The 27,779-nt window shown below is 44.0% G+C and overlaps 1 long non-coding RNA gene across 1 annotated transcript in view; it reads left to right on the top strand.

Moving 5' to 3' along the window:
* Positions 1 to 27,779, top strand: part of LOC307227406 — a 51,865-nt gene that overhangs the window by 3,964 nt on the left and 20,122 nt on the right. Inside the window, exon 2 of the long non-coding RNA XR_013844054.1 lies at positions 26,052 to 26,096. This is a non-coding gene — a long non-coding RNA (uncharacterized lncRNA). The remainder of the gene's footprint in view (positions 1 to 26,051; positions 26,097 to 27,779) is intronic.

Raw genomic sequence — 27,779 nt, 5'->3', positions numbered from 1 at the left:
CCCTCCTCTACGAACATGTAGGAAAGCCTTTCCCATGTCCCACCAACTGCCTCGCCATCTGTTTTTGTCGGCAGACGAGGCTCGTGGCGCAAAGAGGAGAGTTCCTCTCTTCTGCCGGCTCGCAGAAGGGATTGTTGTCAACTCGCCTTGGCTCCCCGGGGGGCTGGAATTAGTGATGGACATGCTTTCAATGACTTGTTAATTGCCGCTGTCCCTCTCTAATTCTTTTGAAAAAGTGCTGCAAACCCAAAATGTACGCAAGCCATTAGCTGGGAAATTAAACGGAAAACTCATGTGGCGATTTGATCTTTTGATTTCTCCCAAGCCATTGTAGTATTTAACCAGGCGTAAGTACTAGGAGGCCATGTTTCATAATAGCTTATATTAGTGGCTTAGATGAGTTCTTATGAATACATTATGAAGACATTTTTGGTCAAAATAATAGTCAGGTCACTTTTGTACTTTTTATTTTCTTGAGTAATTGATTTACCAGGTATAGCATGTCATATTGTATTTTATTCAAGATTATTTGTCACATACATATACAGTACATACGTTCATACATGCAGTGAAATGTCATTGCAATGCACCCAGAGATTATGCACAATAAGCTCTAAAAACGCTAAAATGTATGTAATCGACACGGAGGCGCTCGTGCAGGCGACTGCAAGGGAGGGTGCCACAATTGCGATTCTGGGTTCTATAATTATAACAGTATTAATTGTCTGTGTTGTATTAAATATACATTGAAATCATTCTAAATGAAACATACCCTAACTTACCATGTTATATTCTTCCAGTATAACAGGAACCACACCAGTCCACGCTATGTTTTTGTATTGTTACTGTACCCGGTATCAGCTGATAGTTCAGGAATAGAACAGTTTATGAATAGAATAGGACTTGGAAAAGTGGCGTTATTATATCGTTATTTCAATATTCAAATATTTCAATTGGAAATTTTGGATGTAATGTATTGGAATACCTCATGTGTGGATGGGTTGGGTATATGCTGTAATTAATGGGACCCTTAAGTAGAATGTTTTGGAGCTCAGTATCTGTTTTCCAATGGTATTTAATTGCCTGGAGCAGAAGTCCAATTAAATAGCTGAGATTGCTTTTTAACAATAGTTTAAAATGTTGTGGTTTATGCTGAATTAATTCGACTAATAATATTGAAATGTACAAACAAAACAAATTAACATAATTCAAACTTTTACATTCCTAATTAACTGTGTTAATAACAAAAATATTTTTTTGCAAATACACTAAGTCTGAAGACCTTGTGAAGATCAGCCAATTTAACCGATGGACGGAGCAGGGTGTCAAGCTGCATTGGCCAAGCTGTTTTTTTTTTATTTAAAATTGTTATTATTGCAATGCCGGAACTGGAAAATATCATGGCCTCTGGAAACACAAAGGAGTCAAACATCTGACACTTTTCTGTTTTGGAGACCTCCCACTGCTACTCTGGATGGAGTGTTCTGTGGAGAACCTTCTAATGAGGACATTCGCTCAGGCAGAGGAAAGGAGGAGGCTTGGGGTGACAGAAAGATGATGCTATTCAATAACTAGCCACTTCTCTGATGTTATGGAAAGCTACGCATGTGTGTATATTCTCACAATTGATGGAATCATGGAACATCGTGGGAAGCGGTCTGCAAAAGATGACCACATAGGAACATGAAGGATGTCTTCCCTGTTTAACACCATTCAATCGGCAAGCTTCCAGAGTTGTTTTTGTGGCCTGTAAATTGCTGTGTTAATAGTGCTGTAATTGACCGTCCTAGCGCCCCCCAGCTGGGCGATTTGATTTTTTTTCTCTAGAGCGGTCACACCTCGCTGAGACTTGACGGGTCAAAAACTTATATGGCTGTGTCGATGGCTCTCGATGTGCTGCCGCTTTGAAGTCATTCTCCCAGACACAGAAAACACATATAACTGATTTGCGCCCGAGTTACACTAAAAAGACTTTAAAGACCGTTCATTATTAAAAGGTGCACTGCTGAGGGACAACGCCAGATTGAAGAAGACTGCTTGAAATGGGATGGACTTTTTTTGGACATGTTCTTATTAGGGTAGTGGACTAATCTGTGACAATTCCACCGCGGTGTGAACGGCTTATGTTGATAATTAGCAGGCATGTAGACTCTTTAGCAGATTGCCCCTTTAGTAATAACAAGTCAGCATGGTCTATCAAAAAATAAACCTGAGTGAGAGGTTCAGTAGGTCACAAATGTCTTCTCAATGGGAGGAGTAGGCTCATTTCAATCAATATTTTGCCATACATGTGGGGAGAGGAAAAAAAGAACTTGGTTAAATTGTTGTAATCGAATACATCTTGCATGGCTCTGTGGGTTCCAAGGAGATCCTAGCTCTGTGCCAGGGATGATTAACAAGTAGACAGTTGGATCCACGTTGATTTACAGATAGCAGCAGCAGCAGCAGCAGCAGCAGCAGCAGCAGCAGCAAGAGATTTTGGCTGACCTCCCCGGCAATTTTTGTTGCCACGTTCTTCTTCAAATCCACGTTCTGCCCCATTGCCAGCGATAAATAACACTGATAGCGGCAAATTCTCCCCTGCTGACACTAGTAGGCTACGGGCCTGGACGTGAAGCGCATTTGGTAGTGGTTTGATTCCTGCGGCTCATTCAGAGACAGACAGACTGACCCCATCCAAGCTTAAACAATCCAATTGGCTTAACACAATTGAACCTGACGACAAGTTTGCTCCCTCGCTGGAGAAATGAGGCCACTGTGCCTGGGCCCGGAACATCTGGCTTGCAGGTGGTGGAAGCCACAGAACCAAAACAGAAAAGTGGCCTGTCATGATCTGTAGCACTTCCTTGCAATCTTTGGTGCTCATTTTGCTCGTCCAAGAGTGAGATTGTTTTGGGGTATAACGTGGTAGCCCCCGTGACACGGAAAGGGGTTTCTATTCCCCCAGATTTCATACCCTTTTGGGCGTCTAGTTTGCCCAGGCAAAAATCGGTTTTGCACAGATTGAATTGGCTGTCCCATTGTGGAGTTCGGCGAGCGGGGTACACCGGCATGCAGAAGAATGTTTGACAGGGCTGCGTGCACACAATGAGGATGACCTCATCGTTTTCGACTTCAGCTAAGCTTGGCGCTCTGGACAACAATGAATCTGCCTGCCCCACTAACCCATTCTTCCCTTTCCCTATTCACTCTGTGTGTTTGTTTCATCCTCCAGTTCACAAAGACTAATCTACTGATAAATATTAACACAGGGCTGAACAGGTTAATGATTATTTGGTCCTGCATGATTCAAAGTGTTGGGAGATTCAAGGCAATGCATGTCGTCACAGAGCCTCTAACCTGGTTGGGTCTTGGGATCCATGTCTCAGGAAGGGTATGCCGCCCTGAACCAGCTGACCTTCTGCGGCTGGGACAGTGAACCTTGACCCGCAGCTAGAATGCTCTACAATGGGAATTGTTATTCCTGGTTTAGTTTCCAATATAAAGTAGTGAGAAGGGTTTTTGTCATATGTTGCTCTACAGACCTCCTTTATGGGGAGCATTTTGATAGACCATTATATGAAAATTGCCTGCTTGTGTGTATTTTCTAGTAAAAAATCCAATGTCCTTTCTATGATTAAACAACCAGAAACTTTCCGCTATGTTTGGGCATAATTACAAAAAACAAACCACCATCCTAAACCCTGTCCTTAAGGTTTACAAAGACCATGACTGAATCTCTAAATCTGATTGTTAAGAGGGGGTTTGGAGTTATTAAGGTGGTCTACAAGTGTCACTTAGCCGCCTGGTGAATCCACTCCAATCTGGTAACAGAAAAACTCCCATGAACAGCTCCATGGGCTCTCTATCTCTCGCTCTGCCTTTCCAACAGCATCCGGAAGAAGATTTTCCCCTGTGGTTTATGCACGTGAGATGTATGAGTTTGACTTAGCTGCCGTTTGTCATTAAGAGTCAACAGGGGCGACAAAGTAGAGGCGACCAGCCCGTAACACCAACTCGCTAATGGCAGTAGCCAGCTTTTGACTTGAGTGTCTTTGATGAGGGCCGGCGGAGTTGTTTTTAATGAAGTTACTGCTGCCCTGAATCAGCTCATAAAGCACTCACTTATCTTCTGGGAATCGGGAATGGCTGAGAAAAAGTCAAAATTCACTCGGGGGCATTGACTTGAGATTCATTCCTTTGCTCCCCTCCCTGCTTGGTATTCTCTCCCCACTGGCAAATCAGAAAATCAGATTCCTGTAGGTGCTGGTGCATTCTACTGTGCTTTCTAGTGTCCAGCACTGTGGATGCACAGTGCTGGACACTTTCCCTCACAGTTTTTCTTTCAACGCTTTGATGCATCACCATCTAACAACATACATTTAGCATGCAGAATGCCATGGGATCACTCCGAATACAGTGATGGAGGAAAGGGGACAAATGTTTTTTTTTTTTCATACTGCTAATTTGTTGTGCTGGCCCAATTGGGCCCTTCAGCAATCAATCATCTGGCCTGCACCACTGCTGTACTGGCCCCGGGCCCATCAGGCCATATTTACTGACCAGCCCTGTGAACAAGCCCATATTGACCATTCATTGTGCTCGAGAGGTTTCCAATTGGTTCCCATTGATCTCAGTTGAAAACCAAATGCTGGCTGACAACAAACGCAGATTCTGTTATAAGCTAAATAACCACGTTTCAATGATATATATACAACCTTTTAGTCTAATCGGATACCTTTTTATGTATTTTAAGCAATATGCAGAGCTTTTGAACCAAGTCAGGCTTTTTCTATGCATAGGAGTTCAAGGTTCTTCTATTTGAGATGTGTGAATCCTGGCATTCTTGTAGTCTTTATAAGCGTTCTACAATGACCTTCCGATACTTTGATTGGAAGCCTAGATAGTCCAAACCTGATCCCTACTACCTGAAGCCTTATCTCTTTGTTGTGAGGAATTAGCCAAATTTTTCACCCCATCCATAGCCAGCTTCCGACTAAGCTGCTCCTTTGTGGATTACTCCAGATCATCTCCGTGCTGGAGCACTTTAGTGGTAGTATTCGCTGTGCACCTCGTCCAGCAAACCGCGGGTGTAGGAGCAGGAGTGGGAGGAGAGGGGGGCCGTGGAGAGGGCCTGCGGGGGCCGGCAGTGCGTTGCATAATAGCAGCACCAACCCAACCCAGCTGAGCGGCAAACTGACAGCTATGTCCACCTGCGCTGGGCATGGTGGGCTCAGGGTCTGGCCCCCGGGGGAAGCCACCGGAATGACACTGGTTAGACCGGCTGCTTCCAAAGCCTCTCACCATCACCTCCTCTTATTAAAAAGGGAAAGCAAAGATTAAAAACAAAAAAAAGGACGTGAATTATGAGTTTCATAACAGCTATCCGGAAGGTTTAGCATATGTTTGCTTTTTTATTATTTCCTCGTTAATTACTGCATGGTTGTCTGGTTGTCCATTCATCCCCGGAGGTTCAGCCTCACGGCTCTTCCTACATACCTGGAACAGCCTGACCCCTCATGGCTGCAGCTCTGGAGTGCTGTGTGCCAAATGTATTTTTTCCAAAAAAGAAGGAAAACAGCTGCTTTAGACGGCCTGTTTAAAAACGGAAGGGAATGTTATGAAACGGCCGCATCTCTGCGGGCCGTCGCTACGTTGCCATGGCAGCACGGTTGTTGTATTGTCGAAAGCCTTGGCTGTGTAATGATAACGCAAGCCTTTTAAAGACAGTAATTAGGAGCTGCTCCTTTTTCTTCCATTTATTTTCACAACGCAAGATTCTCTGTCCTCTGGCAGCCCCCCCAACCTCTTCCTTTTCTTTATTATTTTAGTTCAAGCAAGAAAAAAACTGCCTTTCATCTCGTACAGTTGACTCGTTCCTAATACACAGTATCTCTCACATTTATGTGATACAGTATCACGTAGTTTGGACAGAATGGAACTTGCTGGGCTCACTAAGGGACTTTTAATTCCTGACTGCTGATCTCCGAAGAAATGACAAAGCAATATGTTATATATGAATGAAGTTCTATACATTTTGCAGCTTTGGTAGCTTCTAAGGGAGACTGATTGTCCACCCTGCTACACTGGCAAGTGAATAGTCTGGAGTGAGAGTAAAGTAGACGGTATACTTTAAATGAAGAAAGAACTTGACGAGAAATAAACACCAACCACATTCCCGAAAGCCATTGTCAGTAGTAATTTTGGGAAGTGTCTTCACGAAAACACAGTCACTGGAAGGAACAGAAATTTGAGTTTTGAGCTGGTCAATCAGAACATACTTATGAATGGTTTGTCCTTCAGGCTCCACATGCAAAATACCCCGTGTTTTTGGTTCAAAATACATGTTTGCTTGAAAGGTTCTGTTTCGCCATGAGTATACTGCCCCTTTAAGACGAGTGAAGAGGGGTGTTAGAGGGCAAGTGGTTCAGGGGGGCTTCAAAGAAAAACTTGTAGAAAGTAGCAGCAACCCCAATCGCCTATAATTGCATGACCCTTCTTTTAGACAAGAAAACCCCACCCCACCCCTTTTCATTTAAAGAGTCCTTCTTCTGGCTTTCCCTCTCTGTCCCCCTTCGGGATGCGCAAGGCGTCACATCTGTCAACGTGTCACTATGTTTGCTGAGATCCCTCCTGCCCGTACAGCAGGGAGTACCAGGCACGTTGTTTCTCACGGCCGTTAAAACAGGAGCTTGTCAATCTGTCCACTGTTGAGTGATGAGAGGGCTCAGGGACCAGCCTCAATCGATTGTTTGTGCAATTGTGATCATCAGTCATGAATTTTAGTCTCTAGGTTGTACCTTTTTATTCCACTTTATCCCAATTTTACCACCCCCACAAAGGATTGCAATCATTTGCCGTACACCTTTAGCAAAAAGAAAAGGCTGAAGAGGAAAGTGGCTCAGTTCTCCTTAGTGAACAAGATTGCTTAAGGTCTTTATTTGTCTTGATGCTTCTCTCCTGGGGTCACGAGATCGGTTAACCGCCTGCCCACAGGTCCCGTCGGCCATGTTTAACGAATCAACAAGGGACCTTCTTCTGGCTCTGAAGTCTGGCGCGCTCTAAACTCCCTCGACCCATGAGCGAATTAGTGGGGCTTCGGGCTTCAGATGTCCGGATTAAGGCGTTTTAGCCTACACTCCTTCGCTCTTTTGTTTTGAGCAGCTCCGCTGTTGTTCCAGTGAGCTTGCTCTAATTAGTCTGCGGTGCCTCTTGTCTGGTGTTGGGAATCTCTTTTACCTGCTTGGGGAAGATTGGGAACCCGCGTTTACTTTTTCCCACGCATTTGGTTGTATTTTCACCAGGAGAAAGACTGTGGTTTGTCCCAGAGTGGGAGGATAAAAATTTGTCAATTTTAAGATCTGATTGTAAGAAGATCCTGAGTCAGTTCTTAAGTGTAAGGGGGAGTTGAAAGTCTTTGCAGGGTTTTGGATCCTCCGTGGCAACGCAAGAGAATGTGAAGGGTAGAAGGAATTGAGTCAAGAACGATGAAGGGGTGGTGACGGACTGGGACCGTGGTGGTGGTCCTGATTTAGAGTTTTCATTACCCAGGTCTGCCATAGGCAACACAAACACTTCAACTGGACAGGCCTGAAGTTTACTGGTGCTTCCAGTAGACGTGGACGTAAAATACCAGAGAAGGATTTTTGAAGCTACATTTCAGGATACACAGGGCCAGAGACTAGAAGTGTTGAATATGAATGCACTGGTATTTTTTTTCCTTGCTTTTGCCAAATTGGCTTTTATATCATTACATAAATGAAATTGCTTTTTGAATGACACATGTTATATTCCCTTAATGTTGGAGTAGCTATCCTGAAATACAAAATTCCTTTCCCATGTGCTTTATAGTGAATTGTTTTCATGTTGCTGACAAGTTCACAGTTGATAATGGCCATAACTCGTTTTACACAGAAGAGGAGTACATTATCAACAAGGTGGGTTGCTGACATCATCAATCACTGGCACAGGGGAGCAACAAAAACCTTTTTATGCGTTGGTCAAAATATTCTGAATATTTTTTACTCCTCATCATCATACACTTTCCATTACTCGCCATTTTCTGCTACCCATGTGATCCATGCTGCTCCCAGTCCAATCTTGTTTTTGTTTTCTCCCCCATATCTGGTATGTTTGACAAGGCTTTTGGTATTTTTGGGGGTTTTGTTGTGGAGATATCCTTGGATACGATGCCCTATTTTGGCAAGTTGAAGAGGGACGAGCATCTATATACATCTACCAGCTATGCTGGTCTAATAATTTAGATCAGTTCATATTCGAGAATGTTAAAAATTACTCGGATTGAGAAGCTTTGTTTAAAAATTGTGCTAAATTTAATTTTCTATTCAGGGAATCCCCCTCTGCTTCAGTGCAACCTGAAAAAACTTGATGTATTCCTTTTTTTAAAATTGGTTTTACTTTTATTCTTCACATGCTTAATTCGATTGGGAGCATAATACATCATGATGCTTTGTCGCTGACTCTCATTTGTTTTATAGTTTGAAGTATTTTCATTTGATCATGTTCAGAGCTTGTTCCAAACAAAACCCTACACAAGTATTTCTCTGCCACAAGTGGTGTCTGGTAGTTGGCATCAAGTCATCAGTGTTTTATTGGACGCGTATTAGATGAGAAAGATCGTCTTTGATATTGGATTGGTCAGTTGAAAGATTTTTTTTTTCAACATGGGCTTCTGAATTCACAAGAAAATGTAGGGATATATCAATATTGTGTGAATTAAAAATGATCATGATGATAAACACATCCATGTTGCCCAGCCTTACACTCATCTCACACACACAAACATAAAAAAAAACCTCTCTCACTTCACTTCCCTCTATTTCTCCTTCTATTCCTCTCTCTCGGTTTGCATGTCTGTCTCTTTATCTTTGGCTGGGAAGTTGCGTTCTGTCAGAGGAGGAATGAGGTGATTTATCCGACAGTATTCCGGTCATGCTCTTTACCCCCTTGCCACATTTTTCCCTATTTCCACTCCACTGTGCAGATGATTCCCAGGCTTACACACAGCCTTGACACACACATTTTTGTCTGGGTCTTCCTTTTTCTTATTGCTCCCAACAGCCGTGTTCCCACATCTCTCTATCCCAGATGGTAGTGATACCTGGATACCTGACACAAGGGAGAAAAAAACCCAAAACAACACATGACCACGGAATTATATCTTAATACTTTGACAGCTCTCACCAACGCGGTCCAGGCTGCAGCCTTGCGCCCAAAAAAGTTTTCCATCTACGCACACACTTACGCACACAGACACACTACTGATGACTATCACGGCATCGCAGTGACAGTAGGTTGGAGATGTCCATGGCCGTTAGGTGAACTCCTCCAGTGCCTAATGAAAAGCTTGGCCCGCTAAAGCACATCAGCCCGTTTTTCTTAAATTGGAGCTTGCTCAATAGCTGCAGTTTAATCCAGTCTTGTCTTTAAGAGAAGGTTTCAAACATGTAGATGCAGTACAGCAGGATGGTAGAACCTTGGGTATTATGTCAGAGGCTCATGTCTCTCCCCAAACCTCCTCCCTTTGACTCTGGAATGGAGAATACTGTAACAAACAAAGAAAACTCAGCTTAGACTTTGGACAGAGTGCTCCGGCTGTGGTTGAGACACAGAGGACAGGTTTAGAAATCCAAGGGGGTTTAGTTGAGGCCGAAGTGGAGAGAAAGCTCGGGGATAGGTGGCAGGGAGACAAAGCTGCTTATGTCAGGTTTTGAAACAGAATCCTCTGTCGATTTGGAGCGCGCCGCGTCATTCCTCGTGCCGCTTCCCAGTCCCACACACCTTATGGCTTTCTTTCAGGCTTCTAGACTTCGGTGATTTATGGTCGTATTTGAGGTATTTTGGTCATTCAATCAAGAATACTGCCATATTGAGGTACGCAATTTGTTTCTGATGCAAAGATGTGAGATGACATTTGTCAAAATATGGGGTCTGGTCTATTTGATGGAATATTTGTTGGAAAGACCAACGTTTTAGTCTAATATCGTGCTTTTAAATCGTCATATAGTTTCAATTTGATGAATCCCCCACAATGCAGAACTGAATTGTCTTAGCATGAGATTTGAGATTTACCCCCCCCCCCCAATATGCTTTGGATTTAAAACCTAAACAGAAAAAGAAAAAAAAACACTTCCCCTCCCAGTCTTGGTTTGGCATCAATAAAAAGCCGTGCCAGCTGAGGATTACAGCGTGAGCTTAGGCCAACAGGGTTGCATAAGCAGTGCTTAAAAAGGTGTTCATTACTTCCCTCAGTTTTAAGGGCTTTCTTCTCAGCAAGATATGGCAGTTGGGAACTAGTAGCGTGCGCTGGTTTTGCATGTAGAGAAGCATCGTGTGGCAACAATTTTAGGGGAGGACACGTCGGAGCAATTTACATTACTGAATGTGCTTTGTGTACACTTCAACAGAAGAATAATGAAGAAAAAAAGTTGCCCCATTCCCCCCCCTGTCTACATGGCTGAAGTCACTGGCTTTTTGTGTGTGACAGTATGATTAGATCAGAACAAGGAAAAAATGACGAGTTCATCTGTTCTCATCCATGTTTTGTTCTTCTCCAGCCCCTGCTTGCAGCCTCAGGAAGAAACTGCCACGATTAATTCTTGGCAAGCAGTGGGCCCAGGTCACCCCCCGCAAAGTGAAATTTATTTATATAGCCCATAATAAAACTACAGTCTCAAAGGGCTTCACAAGCCCACACATCACATTGAAATCAGCCGCGTCCCCTAGTCTCAACCACCCGACACCATCCTCTGAGCTTTAAGATCTTTGAGCCATTAAGATACAATCTTCGTGTGATACTGAATTTCATTAGACAACTACATAATGGTATGAAGAATTTGCCAACATATGAGTTCTTGAATCACCTTAACCCCTGCCCCAGCATGAGGCTTCGACATCTATTTATACCTGTGAAAATCTGGACGTCACTCACTCTCTTTGTCGTTCCATCAGCCTTTTCTGAAGCTGCTACTGCCACTTTTCAAAATCAACCATATTCAGCTCACAGGGTTCTTAATTAGGCTAATATGCATAACCATCTAAAAATAAATCTGTTCATTTAAATTAGCTATGTTGGAAGTAAACATCAGCGAATACTGTTTTGAAGTGTATAAGAAGAAAACTAGATGGAGACGACATTTCGGGTCAGATCTGTATTGCAGAACCTCATCCAGATGAGCTTTGGGTCCCCGTACATTGGTCCCAATAAGGAATTGTTTGTGCGTACGTGTGTAAGAATTGAACTCCAAGGAGCTCATGTGGCCTCAGAAGTTGGCGGGGTGGCCAGAAGCTTCTTTAAGAAAAAAAGAACCTGTCCAGAAGCCTGAGTTCTCCTGGCCCCCCACCAAACATCTGGTGGTTATCTGTTTTTACGACCCCGCAACTGGAGCTAATGCTCTGTCTGGATTCAATAGACCACTGTATGATTTGTGTAGGACTTTCAACAAAGGTTCCCTAAATAAAATGGGAAAAAAAAAACCCAAAAAAAACAACTACCTTGGCAGAATACATGCTGTTCTTAATCTTGGTCATCTGTGGCATTTTGGATAGCTGTTCATTTAGTTTGGTGGAAGAGGTTTTGCTTTATAGCCAAGGCTAATTTAGCCCCGATGGGTGGGCTGTTTCTCCGAGTGGAACATAAGAATGGTTTAATTTCTCATTGATGTGGCAGAGTTTACATGTATGGGATGTTTCTCTGATTGCACTTGACACTGTATGTACGCAAGTATGAAGTAGAGAGGTCCAATAATCTCTCGTATTGAACTGATGCTTCAAGCCAAACGACAGGAGGGGGGCATGTATGCAGTGTTTCCCACCGAATTAGATTCTATTTGTGGTGGTAGCTGACCGGGAGGTGGGGATGTGGTCGGGAGGGGGTGAAGGCTCCTAAACCCCTCGCGTTTTTTTTTTTTTTTTACACCTCTGCTCTATTTTTCCGAGCGCAAAGTGTAAACTGGAGCGTAGATTGCCATTAGAGGTCCATTCAAAAGATGTATTTAGTGAAAATCCTTAATTACCAAGCCTGGTATGCATCAACCACATGCTGTATATAAAAAAGCTGATGTGCGGTCCAAACGTGGGTTACTGAGTGAGGTACATTTTCCCCCACAACAAAGTAAACCTCACTTATGTAAAGAAAATACGATCGTTCCAGCAGGAAAACAAATATCATGCCCAGGAATAGACTTTATATTTTACTTGATACTTGGGAAATAGTTTTATATACTTTATTGGTCTGGTATACCGTACCAGTCCTTGCTGCTTGTAGTCATGTATGTGTGGGCTCCAGTCAAACTGACAAGCAGTAGAATTGTGTAGAAGAGAAATCTGTCAATTTATTTGTATGGTATTATTAAGTTATGTTTTTTTTTTATTTTTATAAAATGAACAAAAATATATCCATTGCATGTTTACTTCATTTAATAATCAAACCACAAATAACTGATACCAAATAATAATCAGAAAACACTTTATTATAGAAACAGGGGAATAAATACACACATAGATTTTGGAAACCTCCTGCATCCTCCTCTGGTTAATGCGACAAACCAACTGCTGCCGTCCCTGGCTTCTCCCTCAGATCCACAGAGAAGAACCAGCACCACATTCCTCCTGTTAATTAGTGCAATGTATTTTTTACAGATTATTACTCATTTGAGCGATAAAACGCGTTGTATTCAAGCCAGAAGTTGCTGTGTGAAATATATACAATAAACGATAAACTCAAACTAATCCAACTGAGTTAATAATAAACAGACTCCAAATGTGAATAAAATGAAAAGTAAAGGGTTGAAAACAAAGGCAAGGATTCACTTAATTCATGAATGCAGTGAAAGCTGAGAAATTTCACAATTAGAAGTTTAAAGTCTTGAGAATGCCGCTATGTGAATGCGTCGTAGTATGAATGAAGTCCGATCCAGTTGGAATTGACGAATTGTCAAATGACGCGATGCCTTTTGTGTTGCTGACGTGTCGCTTCTGGTGTGTGTGCTGGAAATTCTCGTTGTCAATAAACACACGCGTGTCAAAATGGTTAAGCGTGATTTATTCAAAGATCATCGACAGCAGATCCTTGCAAGGAGAGGAGTGCGCTGAACACGAGTCATGAGGGCGCAGCCTCATCTCATGCGGTCTCGGGGTCTCCTCCTGGACAATAAAAAGGTGCAGTCTTTATACTGTGGTACAATCAAGCACCACGACCTTGTTGGGATGTTTCAGCCTGGCTTATACTATCAGCGCTGTGGTGCTTCTCAAGCAAGCGTGCAGCGATCTCCTGTTCGAGTGCTTTGCAGGCCTCGAGGTCGTGTTCTAAGAACCTTATGTTCTAGACGTGTTCAAATCCTGAGAACTGAAAATGCATTGTGTGCGATATCTTATTTAGCAATGTGCAATTATGGCTTTGCTATACAGCTTCAATGTGGTTAATAAGCCTACAACAGTATTTTCCTGTACTATTCCTCCCTTTTGTTTATTTTTTAAACAACAGTCATACTCGCATCAAAAACACTATCCGGGATTTATCTGTTCCTAGAGAGGACTTTGGAGAAATCCCTTCATTCATTGGGGTAAGAGGTGAAACTAGAGAGGGATCTCTTCAACAGAGTCGCTCAAGAAGGTGGGGAGTGGGTATAGGTCAGGGAAGGTATCCTCCTTGCAGTGGCTGGTGTGTACCCACGTTGCCCGTTCTGCGACCTTCACTGCCGTGTGGGTCGTCAGTAGGACTTGGTATGGGCCGAGCCAGCGCTGGTGTCCCCACGACTTCAGTCGATGGTTGTTGATGAGGACGAAGTCTCCGGGTCTGATGCTGTGGAGAGGTCCTGTCACCGCTTGGGCTAGGGCTGATCCTACCTGTGTTCTGATTGTAGAGAGAGATTTAGTTCATGCAATACATTAAGTTACCAGATCGGTCTCGCAGACCGTGGTGTCCAGGGGTGGTCTGGGTGGTCCCATTTCCGACGTTCGGTGGAACTGCGCAGAGAGTCTCGAACAGGAAAAGGTCATTACGCGGCAGAGCTTAGATAGGCAGAGCTTCTCCCCCATGACAGTTTTGTGTTTTCGCAACATTTGGCTAGTTTGTTTTTCAAAGAGCCATTTTCGCGTTCCACTGCCCCTCCCGATTGAGGGTGGTAGCTGCAGTGGGTTTTGAGGTTGAACCAAGTCTAACAGTTCTGTTAGTGCTCCGTTTATGAAGTGGCTGCTGTTATCGGATGATGATTTTTCTGAGATCCCCCAGCGCAGAATGATTTCAGTCAGCAGCGCTTTCGCGACGGTGGACGCTGTGGCATGTTTGGTGGGGAAAGCCTCCACCCATTTGGAAAACATGTCTACCATGACCAGGCAATATTTCTTGTTCGCGCACAGTGTTAGTTCATGACATGTTGGAATGGTCGTGTTGGTGTTGGGTGTGCGGCGGGTTGTGTCAGTCCCTTGGGTCTACCAGGGTTGTGTTGTGCGCATATGACGCACTTGCTGCAGTAGTCTGCTGCGGATGTGGTGAAACCTCTTGTGAACCAGTGTGTTTGAACTGCTGTACACATCCCTCCTTTTTGACGCGTGGTCCAACCCATGCGTCAACTGGGCGAAGCACGGGAACAGGCGGCGGGGGAGGCAGGGTTTGCCGTCGCGTAGGGATGCGCCGCATTGTGCCCACAGGCGCCGCTTGGCCGGGGTGGAGAGGGTGTGCAGGTCTGTAAGGAGAGGAGGGGAAGGTATGGGGAGGGAGAGGTAGGAGAAAGAGGAAGGGGAATAGGGTAGACTGGCCGCGGCTTTTTCAGCCGTGTCGGCGCGGGCGTTTCCCTGTGAGACTGGATCGGTGTTGGATGTGTGTGCGGCACATTTACATACCGCAATGGCCGATGGGAGGAGGATGGCCTCCAAAAGAGCCGCAACCCTGTGATGATGTAGGATTGGTTTACCGTCGGATTTTAAGCACTGCCTGTGCTTCCAAAGGGTGCCAAAATCAAGCATGACGCCAAACGCGTATCGGGAATCGGTGTGAACCGTGAGGAATCGACCTGCGGCAATTTTGCAGGCTTCTGTCAGGGCGACGAGCTCTGCTGCCTGTGTGGAGAAATGAGAAGGGATGGGGGAAGAGAGAACGACTGAGTGGTCGTTCACCACGGCGAACCCGGCGTGTGAGCGGCCGGTGTCTGGGTGGCGGAACGCGGATCCATCTACGTAGAAAACAATCAGAGTTGGGCAGGGGGACGTCCCTGAGAGCAGGACGGGGCGTGCAGATCAGGTCGAGCTCTGCGTGGTAGGAGTGTGGCTGTCCTTCGTCCAGGAGAGGCAGGAGTGTGGCTGGGTTGAGAGTCGTGCAGCGCCGCACTGTGACGTGCGGGAGTCCCAGCAGGACGGTGCGATAGCAGAGCCATCGCGCTGCGGATAGGTGGGAGGACTTCTGTTCCTGTAAGATGCTAGAGACAGAGTGGGGAACAAACAGGGTTAGCGGGGCGAAGCCCACAAAGTTGCGGGTTGCGAGTATAGCTTTTTCGCATGCAGCGACAGCGCGCAGACAGGCTGGAAGGCCTCTGGCGACCGGGTCCAAAAGAGAGGAGGAGAACCCGATGGGACGTAAGGTGTCACCGTGGGTTTGTAAGAGAAGTGAAGTCATACTGCCCCGTCGCTCGTCCACGTATTGGATGAACGGGCGAGAGGGGTCAGGTATGCCCAAAGTGGGAGCTGACTGGAGAGCCTTTTTGAGGGCAGTTGCCGTCCATGTGAGAGGTGAGGTAGCGGTAAGAGATTTGGTAGTAGTTAGTTCCCATAATGGTCTGTCCATTTCGGAGAAGTTGGGAATAAAGTGTCGGCAGTAGGAACACATGCCGAGAAAAGAGAGCATTTGTTTCTTTGTCATGGGTTTGGGAACTTCTGCAATGGCCGCTATTTCGGTCGGCGCGAGAGATTTCCCTTCCGGGGTGATGATGTGATCGAGGAACATGACCTTTTTGGTGACGTACTGGAGTTTTGACAAAGAGACTTTGTGGCCATCTTTACACAGATGGGAAAGGAGGGCGAGAATGTCGGCTTCGCACTGATCCTGGGTAGGGGAAGCAACCAGAAGGTCGTCGACGTACTGGAGGAGAGCGATGCCCTCAGTGAGTTTCAGGGAGCTGAGATTCGACCTCGGGCTTCACACAAGAGGGTGGGACTGCATGTCAGGCCCTGGCACAGCCATGTCCAGGTGTAGCGTTTTCCACCGAAGGTGAACGCGAACCAGAACTGCGAGTCCGGAAGAACTGGGACAGAGAAAAAAGCGTTGGAGAGATCAATGACAGAAAACCACATGGAGTCAGAGGGAATTTGACTCATAATGGTGTAGGGATTAGGAACATTGGGAGCTGGAGGGTCAATGGCAGCGTAAATGGCTTGCAAATCCTGTACAAAGCGGCATTCAGTTGGCTGGCCTTGTGGCCGAATCTTCTTGACAGGGACGGGTGTAATACAATCAATCACCTCTTGGCGTAGTAGGTATTGTTTCTGGCATGGGCGGTGATGTGACTTGGGTTTGATGTGTACAGGGGGGCAGTTCTTAATGAGGCCAACGTCATACTTTCCCTTTGCCCAGAGAGCGGGGTTGAGTGTGGCGAGGGCGGGGGAGATGTCTGTGGGCGAGGTTATCGATGCACAGCATGAGCTGGAGGTGAGGGGAGCGATGAGGCCTAAACACATGACTGAGAGGCAGGACGGGAGCCAACAGTATTTTCCTGTACATGTGGCGCAGGGGTCATGCACTGCATACAGCTTCTTCAAATAAGATTTTTTTTATTATTTGAAAAAAAATTTAAATAGTAAAATAAAATAGAAAATCTATATGTGGTGGTCAATGTTGATACTGTGGTGGGCCGCCACAAATAAATCAATGTATGGAAGACACTGATGTATGTCTGACAGTCACATTTAACGCTGGCCAGGCTTGTACTCCACAGGTACAGTATGTTCTACATTTGCAGCACTTTAACTTCACCAGGGTTGATCTGTCGAAAATAAACCCCTATCTTCTTTTCTCTGACCCTTTCCCCCCTGTCTGCTCTTTCCCCTTCTCCCTTTGGATCTCCTGTCCACATGGCCCTTGGTGCACTCGCTGGTCAAGCAGACGGGGGCTCAGGGAAATGCAGATTATTTGGCTCTCATGTATTTTGTCATTCTGTCCGAATGTTTGTCTGCAGCCTTGCTTTGTCCTGGCCTTCTGTGGACAAACTGGATGGATGGAAAGGGAAGCAAACAAGTGCTGCTTAGGAGAGGAAGTGCATTTTACTTTACATTTAGTCATTTAGCAGACGCTTTTATCCAAAGCGACTTACAAGGGAGAATAACATTCAAGCTACATTGCGACAGAGACATTAGTCTAACAATAAATACTGCTAAGTAGTGCTAAGTAATTGTAAGTTAGGAGAGGAGGTACTCTCTGAAGAGCTAGGTTTTCAAGTGCTTCTTAAAGATAGAGAGGGAGGTCCCTGCTCTGGTCGTTTTTGGCAGCTCGTTCCACCAACGTGGAACCACAAATGAGAATAACCTGGATTGCCGTGGTTGTACGGCCGGCAGAGCCAGGCGACGCTCATTTGATGAGGGCAGCATCCGGGGGGTAACGTGTGCTTTTACAAGAGCATTTAAGTAGGTGGGAGCATTCCCAACAATCACTCTGTAGGCAAGCATAAGAGACTTGAACTTGATGCGAGCGGCTACAGGTAACCAGTCGAGCTCGATGAACAGCGGAGTGACGTGTGCCCTCTTTGGCCGGTTGAACACCAGTCGCGCCGCCGCATTCTGTACCATCTGCAGTGGCTTCACCACACAGGCCGGCAAGCCTGTTAAGAGAGCGTTGCAGTAGTCGAGACGGGACATCACCAAGGTTTGTTCCAGCAGTTGAGTGGCATATTGGGTCAGGTACGGCCTGACTTTTCGGATGTTGAATAGTGCGAAGCGGCAGGACCGGGAGACGGTGGCAACATGGGCCGAAAATGTCAGTTGGTCATCGATAATGATCCTAGATTCCTTGCAGCCTTGGTAGGAACAAGAGATAGAGAGTCAATTTTAATATCAATGTTGTGATAAATACCTTGTTTGGCCGGGAAGACCAGCAGTTCCATTCATTTTATGACCTAATGCTGAAGTTAAATTTAATAGGCAACTGTTATCTCGCTCACTGGATAGAGCCAGTATGGTGTCCTCTTTAAGACTTCAGACAACATCTTTGCTTTTTTAAAGCCCCAAATCTCTTCTAGGTGTCTAAACCTAGTGTGTTACCAGGGCGTTTTCCTATAGACAGATGCAGGTCAACCAAGTAGCATGGCTGAACGCAGCGCAGTGGCAAACGGTTTTGCCTCCTGAAACAACGATTTGCCCACTGGATGCGAGCCAAGGAAGTTTGTCATAGGCCATTTCGACAGATATACTTGGTTTCTTTATTTTTTGGATTCAAATTTCAATGGCAACAACATGCTGCCTGCAGGGTGCATGACCCGTGTAGCACTCTGTAAGTAGACATGTGGCCTTCTGTCGGGCGTAACCGTGCCATACTTCTACTATTTTTCCTAGGGCTGGGCGATAAAATGATCTCGATAATTTTCACGATAAAAACTTCGATCAATGTATGAGATTTATTTTCTATACAGTTCGAATAAAGAGTTTTCCTCTACCTACAGAGATGCACACAAACAGCCAATTGTACAGCAGAGAAACAACCATGTGACAAGAACAGCCAATCGCACAGCAGATGTGCGGGATGACGCCCCCCGGAGATGACCCCCCCCGGAGCGGACCCCCCTCGAACTCAAATTCGCCCTCCTCCAAACCTGAGCCTGGTGCGGCCCACGCAATTGGAAAGCGATTAAAGGGAGAATTTGCGCTTTTCAGTGTTTAATGTAAAGCCATGAGAACACACTTAAAAGTGTAAATTGAGCTTTATTGTTATTCAATAAATATTGTAAAAAATTATCAACAATGATCAATTTAAACAATATATTGTGATTTGGCCATATCGCCCAGCCCTAATTTTTTTTTCAATATTTACTGCCCAATTGGCTCCCTGGCCCTTTTGGATATGCTGAAACAAGGTCTTAAAATCATTAACCTGTAACCCTGATAGCCTCAACAGCGCATGGCTAATGGATTGGGGCTCTGGCGAGAGCGCGGTCCCTTCCTTATCCTCCGAACAGCAGCCACCATGAGAAAACGCCTGCTGGCTGTACTTTTCAAATGAGCTACATCCATCACACATCTTACTTGTCGAACTGTAAAATCTTGGTAATTGACCGTAGTTGATGGAGCGCAGTGAGTTTGACCTACATCCGTAAAGGTGCTCAAACCACACGTTGCGAGATGAGTAACCTCGGCTAACTGGAGCAGTGGGGGCGCCCTAAGGTTCAAAGCTCTGTTGGTTTGGAGATACAATTTGTGATTTTTTTTTGAAGAGGTTGGCCAACTGGTTGTTCCCGACCAGATTCCTGCTTTTAATATGAACATTGGTCAAATATTATCTTCTCTAATTACTGTGGTGGTGGTGGTTGGCTTAAGTTAGCTTCTTAGTTAGCATTACTTATTTAATCCTCTTGAAAAAATTGCTGACACCTATTTGTCCAGCAGCAAAAGATGGCAAAAAAGAGGTAGGCAGAAACAAAGCTTTGGTTAATGGTTAGCTAATGTTTATCTGTACACAGGGACTGCACGTTGGTGTGTTTACTTTTTGCTTTGTGTGTGTTTGCCTGTTTTTACTTTTTTTCTTCTTTCATTTTCTCCCTCTGGGTTTCCGTGGGTTGACCATTAGCAAGCCTCATTAGGCTGGATGCTTAAAACGCAGCCCCGGAGTAGGGAAAAGTCCACAACAGGTCCAAGGTCTAGCACCGCAGTCTGTAAATATAATTACATTTGAGATCTCAAAGGCTCCTGATTTTCGGCGTTTAGTTTGGGTTTTGAGACTTAAGTGAAACGATTGCAGCGTTTTTGGATGAGAATTGGAGGGATAAGACTTTAGATATTGGGAAGTGGAGACCATTTTAAAATGGAGCGCCAACAGTGTTGAAACGGTATGATGAGACCGCTCTTGCACATGGGTTCAGGGGGGAGGCGGTGCCTACACGGCGAGGGTGCCTAAATGGCGGGGTTTATATTATAATCAAACAACAAAAAGCCTTCCTGGCCAAACATAAAAAAAATAAAAAAATCAGACCGATTAGTGCGCATCAGGGTCCGTTCTGCGGTCTGGGCCGCAGGCTCTTGGCTCTAGGCGATCCCCACTACAGGACAAACAACACATAAGAAAACTCTCCCAGCCGAGTCGGAGCAGCTGCTCCAGTGCGGGAAGAAGTCCGCGCCGTAACCACGCACCCCCACCCCCCCCCGTCTGCCATACTCATACCTGGAGAGTTGACTTCAAACCAAGTCAACTACTATTCGACTAAATTCTAAATGATAACGGTGTACAGGTATATAAAAACCTTCTCAAATACTGGCGATCTCCTTCACTAAGCCCGAGAGGAAAACAACAAGATTCAAGAGGTTTATTTGTCACATACATTTGTATACACAGATATGTGCAGTAAAGTGCATTTGAATAGAGTAAGTGCAATTCACTGTTTCATTCCAGGTGATTCACGCAATGCACTTTGGCTATAACGTTTAACATGCTGGGTGTTTCCTGTTTCTGTTGCATTCTATTATCCAAAATAAGAGCTAGTGTTTTCCTCTCTCTCTCTCTCTCTCTCTCTCTCTCGCTCTCTCTTTCTCTCCCAGTCGCAGCTGGATACAGCCCTCAAACACGAGGCCAAGGCTGTAAAAAGTGTATATTCTTTTGAACTATACATCCCAGTTGATTGACTGTGCTGCGGCTGCGGGCAGAAATGACAAATGGAGGCATGGTTGTCTCCAATGTGGGGAAAACCCAACATCAGCCATAGATGATTATACACATACAGACACACACACACACACACACACACACACACACACACACACACGTGTGCGCGCCAAACCACATGGAATGGTTAGACACGAAATCACGGATGGCACTGGCGGTAAGTTTCACTGATCGTCAAGAAAGGCAGTTTGAGGCACTTTTCAATTTTGAACTTTTGAACGGAATTGTCAAATTGGGGATTAAAATTACGACATTTGTTTGTCAACACGGGTCTTCCTTTGTAGTCTTTATCTTCCTTTATTCCTTGGTTCCTCCATGGCTCCTTCTATATTTGTGGACACAAAAGTCCACCATTTCTGCCTTGCAGTATACAAAATGGGTTCCAAATATGTAAGCGTTAAAAAGTGGAAATATGGCCTGAAAACTGTGCTCCATTGACTTTAGGCTGTCCATCCCCTGCAGCCCATCTGTTCATAACCTTGTCCCTAGGTATTCTCATCTGCGAAGGAGGAAGCGTGAAACAGGGTCTTTGATGGAGAGGAAATTACTGAATCAATTTGACTGTTAGAAATAGCTGCCTATATAAGTGCCTGTTTGCGCTGTCACAACATCGGGACAAAGGCTTTTACTTTTACCTTGGCAAGACTCTTAAGTTCTTGAGGTAGAAGCGTCCGTCTTAAATGGAGGCATCGCAGAGGTCAAAGTGATGGCCGGTTCTCCCAAGATGGATAGGGCAGTTGGAAACGATCTCTTTAGTAACTCCTTAGCATTAGAATTAATTTGACCATGTTGGCTGTAGCCTTGTGTTTGATCACTCTCTGTAATTATTCTTGGTTGTAAAGAGAGTCCTTGTGCTGGTCTGAGCTGAAGCTGTGTTTGTAGTGAGCAATGTGAGGCGTGAGAATTGTTTCTTAACAAAGGCATTAACCTTAAACTATCGTTGGATTTATATATAATATCACCTTAATCATAAGGTCTTTATCAGTCAAAAAGCCGAACAATACTCTTTCTTTCCTCTTTCGGTAATATTTTGTACTTTTCAACAGGTGAAGGGACGTCAACTGAAGCCATTATCATCTAGTTTTTGCTTTGTCTCCGATTTTTTTTGTTCTCTGTTATTTAAGTCTAAGTTGTTTGGCATATGATCCATTTTTTCCCATTGCGTGTTTCTTTCAAACAACACGCTGTGTTGTTTGAAAGAAACCCCAAAGCGAGTTGCTTTTCTATAATATTTGACATGACAAATGTTAAAAAAATCCCTTTATGGCTTTTTTTCTGCTATTGCATTTTCATATTGCAGATATTTCCCCAATACCAATAACCTGTTTTATACTGATATCTGGTTAATATCTGATACCAGTATCGGTCCATGCCTAGCACCAATTTATTACTTAATATAAGAGTGGTACAACCATGTTAACAGCTCAGGAAAAAAAACAATATTTTATTGTTATTTAAATAAGGGTATTAAACCAAACTTCAAAAAGGAAGCATAATGACCTTACAAGGAAAACAAACATTTTGAGATCAGCCTTCCTTTATTCCTTGGTTGCTCGACGGCTCCTTCTATATTTATGGACACAACTCTCTGCCAGTTGAAACAAGAACCAATTATTTCGGACTGTAATTTAGAGATGGTTCCTGCATCCGCACACACGACCGCACGGCCATCCCTTTGACAGAAATACAGGAAAGGTTTTCTTGTTTGTACCGCTTTGCAGTCGCCATCATTGAAATAAAACAAATTTTGATGCCAGCAACTCCCAAATTTAGTATCTTGATCACATAACAGCCTTAACTGACGTCTCCTCCTTTTAGTTTTAGTGTGTGATCTCCATTTGATCTCTTGACTCTTGGCTGTCAATCCGTTGTACTATGCCTTTTTTTTAATATATATTTTTAATATCTTAAACGGCGTAAAATGTTCCTTTGGTTTTGTCCTTGTTGGACCATTGCTATGCATTGGCTGATAAGGATTCTGGAGCCCGCTGATGAAATCTCCATAGAAACACAGAAGGTAATGGCAACACTTTAGCCGGTCTGAGAGGTGTTCACGCGGCTGATGGAGAGTGGCCCCCAACAAATTACCGCTCATTAAAGCATGAACACCATCGGCTACTTATCGACCTGCCTGGCCACACACCCATGTATTGTTCGGCTCCTGTCTCGTTTTCGGTGGAACCAAGCAAGTCAAGTCTCTAAACAGTGCTTGTTTGGTCGGGCTGAACCCAAAAACAATAAAACTCAAATACATTTGGCTTAAGCTCCAGACAGCTCTGGACAGATCAGCAAGATACTCTCAGGGGAATTCATTGTGGCAAAGGGGGAAGCATTTTATTATTTTTTTTATTTAAAATTTTTTTTTTTTTAACCTTTATTCTAAGTTTTGTTCTTCTCCTCAAACACTCTTCACTTTGCCCCATCCATCGCTTCCTTCCACTTCCTCTTTCTACTTCATGCTTTCTGATTCCTTCATATCCCTCACCCCTTTTATAACCTCCTCTCACCTGCCGGGGTTAGCGTCATTTTGGCACTGTGGTCAGCAGATCTGACTGTAAAGGCCTTTAAGTGCTTCCATGTCATGTTTGCGAGGTGGAATGTTTAAGCATCCGTGGCACTAATGCAATCATTCCCATAAAGAGCTACATTCCACAAATTGTGTTTTACCCACATATTAAATTAACAGTGGGAACAGCGTGGAGTATTTCTTTCTCCGTGCTGCTACACTTAAGGTAAAATCAACCACGCAAAACAGGGTTGTTCTTAGTGTTCTATAGTGCCCTCTATTTTATTAACTATATTCCATGATAGGAAAGCCATCGAGTGATAGCAGTCATGTACAATGCACATGTCTGATGACCAAATAGGTGCCACTAGTATTCTATCAACTCCAACATCCAGCAAAGTTATCTCTTTCTTCCATTTGAGATCATTTGAGAAACTTACAAAAGTAAGAAAAATTAAACAATCAGCGCAAAATAATTATCTGCTCTGAACGCAGGGATAAGACGTCATCACCCTGTATTTCAATTAAGCGTCTTTCTCCCAAAACACTATGAGTGAGAACAAACAGGGAGATAAAGGTTAGAATGAGAGAGTGGCTCCTCTCTTTTTAATCTATTGTTGAAGGCATCGGGTTTCAAGACAGATTAAAAGAAAAACTATTAAAGTAGATATCCGGATGTAAAGCTACTGTGTAGGTGGAAGACTGACAAGGGTCGGCCTAATATGTATCACCTGCATACATCCTGCAGTGGATGTTGAGTCTTTGACTGTTTTAGGTTGTTCGCAATGATTTTTAGGGGAATCTCTATAGTGACATCTTACTCGCCCTCACCACCCTCTCCGTCAGCCAAGCCTGGTGATCTCCGAAACTGACCACCAACTGTCGCCGAACGATGCATCGAAGGCGCTTCCTTCAGTCCTGGTGAATGCTTACAATGATGGTGATTATGATGTATGGATGTGCTCTCTGCAAAGGTGGATTTTTACAAAGGAGTAACAGAGGGGACTTTGTTGCAAACTGAGATGGTGATGCAGTGATTTAATGTGATGATAATGACGGCTGAGATCGCCATAATAATAACGTTATGCTGATGGGTTCATTTCAGGTCACTCCTGATCCCTGTCTTCCCTGCCCGGCTGCTGTGAATTACGAAAGTCGCAGTTTATCTTCACGTGGTCGATTTATTCATGGTCAACATGTCAATACATGACTCTATGTTGTTATATTGTACTTAGCATAGGCTTGGGCAGATTGACGTTGAAATCGACAAACAACCTCATCGATAGCCAAAGGACATTAATGACAGACAATTATATAATTTTTTTAACCGCCTGGAAAAATCCTGTCGAGCAATAAAGTGACGTAAGGGAAGTTTCCGTTTTCGTGTACAGTTTACGTGTTCGATCATACTCTATGATTAACAAAGAGGTGTATTCAATTTTGCTATATCGCAAATCAGTGGCAGAACTGCTTTACGGCAATATTGACTGCAATATTTTACGTTATCTGCACGTGGGAGCAATTGTAAACAACAAAGAAATCATGGTCTCATCAATGCTGTCCGTCAATGACAATTTAATTGCGTGATCTGATCATGCTCACGTGATAGGACAGCTGCACATACAGTCCAAAATGTCGCAAATCAGCGGCAGAACTGCTTTACAGCAATATTTTGCGTCACGGTGCTTTACGGTATCTGCATGTGGGAGCAAGCATGGAGCGAGTGTAAACAGAGATAGATGCAGGAAGGAATGTGGCGCTTCTTCGGGAAATTAAAATTAGTCATTGGATGGATCATGAATAATTACAACATTGCCTGTCTGCTGCTTCGACAACATAATGTGAGAGTTGACGGCAAGCTGAGTCGCATTTTACTACATGTACAATAGAAGAAATATGTAGCATCAGTACAACTTAATTTGCCTTTTACCGCCATCATTTACCTCAGACAAAAATAACATCTGTTTTTTTTCCCCCGTTGTAAATAGCAATTACAATGTTCAAACAGACAAGTACAGGATAAATAATTCATGTTTTTTTGTATGTTATTATGATTTTCATCTTATTTGAAAATCGAGACACATCAGCTGTAGTTTATGTAACTTTATGTGTTCTTCTAACCCTCATTGTGAAGTGTATTGTCTGAATCAACTATGACCACAGAAATTGAATGTGACAACGACTTAGCATCACATTCTATGCACTTGGACCCTGATAGAATCGTTTATTGGCGATCGCTGGAGGGCGTGATTGGACAATTTATATTTTGCAGCATCGCCCGAGCCTAACTAAAATCAAAGCCTTGGCACGTGTAATGATTCGTAGCGCTGATACTGTGTGCAATGTGATACAGTTCAGTGTTTGTTCCCTATGCGACCTTCCACTGGTATTTCATGGCAGCCATCTCACCCGGGTGCTTTTAGAACGGTTGTGCTGTATTGACTGGTGTGGAAACCTTTCCGACTGTTACAAACATTGAGTTGTGTGAATTTTGAAAAAGTTGATTCACATGCAGTATGAGTGTTCATGTTCATATTCAGCATAAGGTTATTTTTTATTCATTTACATTTTCGATGAAATAATTGCTGGTTTAACTGGTTAGAAAATTGTTACTACCAGCCCTACTTTGAATGTAATTTCAACTTTATTGTCTTTTGTCTTCATTTATGTAAAAATCCTCTTTGTCTCTTTCAGATCCCCAAGCTGGAGAGGTTGTCCAGAGCGAAGGACTGGTACAGAGTGAGTACATCTCTATGAGAGTGTAACACTAGAAATATTCGCCGCGCTGCGCCGGCACAGAATGTCTGTTGCCTGGGTTACCGTTGTCCTGTTGTGGACTTCTTCCCTTCGCCTTCTCAGCGAATAACCTTGTGTCTCCGAGCTGAGAGAGAGGCTTGTTTGGGTCAGTCACCCTTCGTGTAAAGGTCTACGAGTTTGTATGTTTAAAGAGGCCACAGGTTTCTTTTCATTTGTTTCCAGGCTGTCACAGTATGTCTCTCTCAGGCTGTTTTTGGTACGGGAAATCACATGCCTTTATGCTCTGTCATCTGCTTTGTACTCTTTTCTGCTTTCCTTTATATTCCTTTCCAGTCTTTCGTTTATATTACGTCCAAAAACATGGAGATTCAACACTAAAAAAAGATAAGTCTGTAGCCTCTCCATCTTGGATGTGTTGTAAAACTCTGTAGCATCATTACGTCACGTCCTGCCTCCTGCACGCTCTACCCAGGCTCCGCCCCTCGTCAAACCAAATGGGTTATTTCCAGTAGGTGTAAACGAGTCTGACACGGACAATCTCCGGTTGTGTGCTACATGTGTGAAAGGGTAACTCTGGACAGTCTGGACATTGTCTAGAGTGCATGTGTGAAAGCAGCTGTAGAGAAAGCGACAAGCCGACTCTACTGCGCATGTCTGCTGCGCCGTGTTCTCTGGAATATCGCACTGAAATTAAGTTAAATGGCTTAAATAAAAACCGTGGATTGATATAAAAGTTGTTTTTCTATTTATTAATTGCATGGAGGCTGTTGTGGTGCTTGTAGCGTGGAAGCCGACGGAGGTTTTGGACAGGATGGGCTTATGTGATGCAGGTGGGAGTCCGGTGATAAGTTATACTAAAATTGCCAGTGGAAACCAGATGATCAGCCATTGATCACTCAGTTATTGGATCATTGATCACTACCAGGAAACAGATCCCTATAGATGCACTCTCTTGAAGCCGTCATACGTTGTTGTGTCTAATGGGAAATTCAGTTTTGAATACTGCAGACAATGTCTCAGACAAAATGTATTGAAATACTCTTTTAGAATTTTTTATTTATTTTAAATAACACTTTAAAGAGCTGCAACTAGTCATAAAAGAGCCGCATGCGACTCACAAGCCAAAGGTTGGTTATCACTGGGTAAGATTGTGTCACATAAAAAAACAACCTTTAATCACAGCCTTTGCGATTTGGAAAATTGCGATCTATTTCATTGCTATCGGTTTGAATTCGATTAATTGTTCAGCCCTAACTCAAATTAGGCTGAAACTGGCCTCTTTTTTTGGACAGGAATAAGCAATAAGCACTTAACCCCGCTGCTGGGGTTGAGTGCCACTCTCACACTGTCACTCCTAAACATTGATTGATCGTTCCATATGCTCTCTGAAACGGGGCGGGGTAAACCCCCCCCCCCCCCCCTTTTTTTTGTTTTTTTTTGTTTTTTTGGTAAAGATGAGAAGTGGTGTGTAGGCGGCCCCTTATCTGGGACGGTCAAACAGTATGTTGTGTTCCAGTAAACGCTTCACTCTATTTCTCTCTATCTCTCCCACTCTTACCTCCTCCCGCCAGCTTCTCCTCCCACACACGTACACTTACACATACACACAAGAACCAGGGAAACAGACCAAGGAAAAGAGATAGCAGACATCAGGGTATGAAACAG

This window comes from Zeus faber (genome assembly GCF_960531495.2).
Source record: "Zeus faber genome assembly, chromosome: 2".
NCBI classification, from domain to species: domain Eukaryota; kingdom Metazoa; phylum Chordata; class Actinopteri; order Zeiformes; family Zeidae; genus Zeus; species Zeus faber.
Note: the sequence above shows the minus strand (reverse complement) of the source record. Positions and strands in the feature narration are given on the sequence as shown.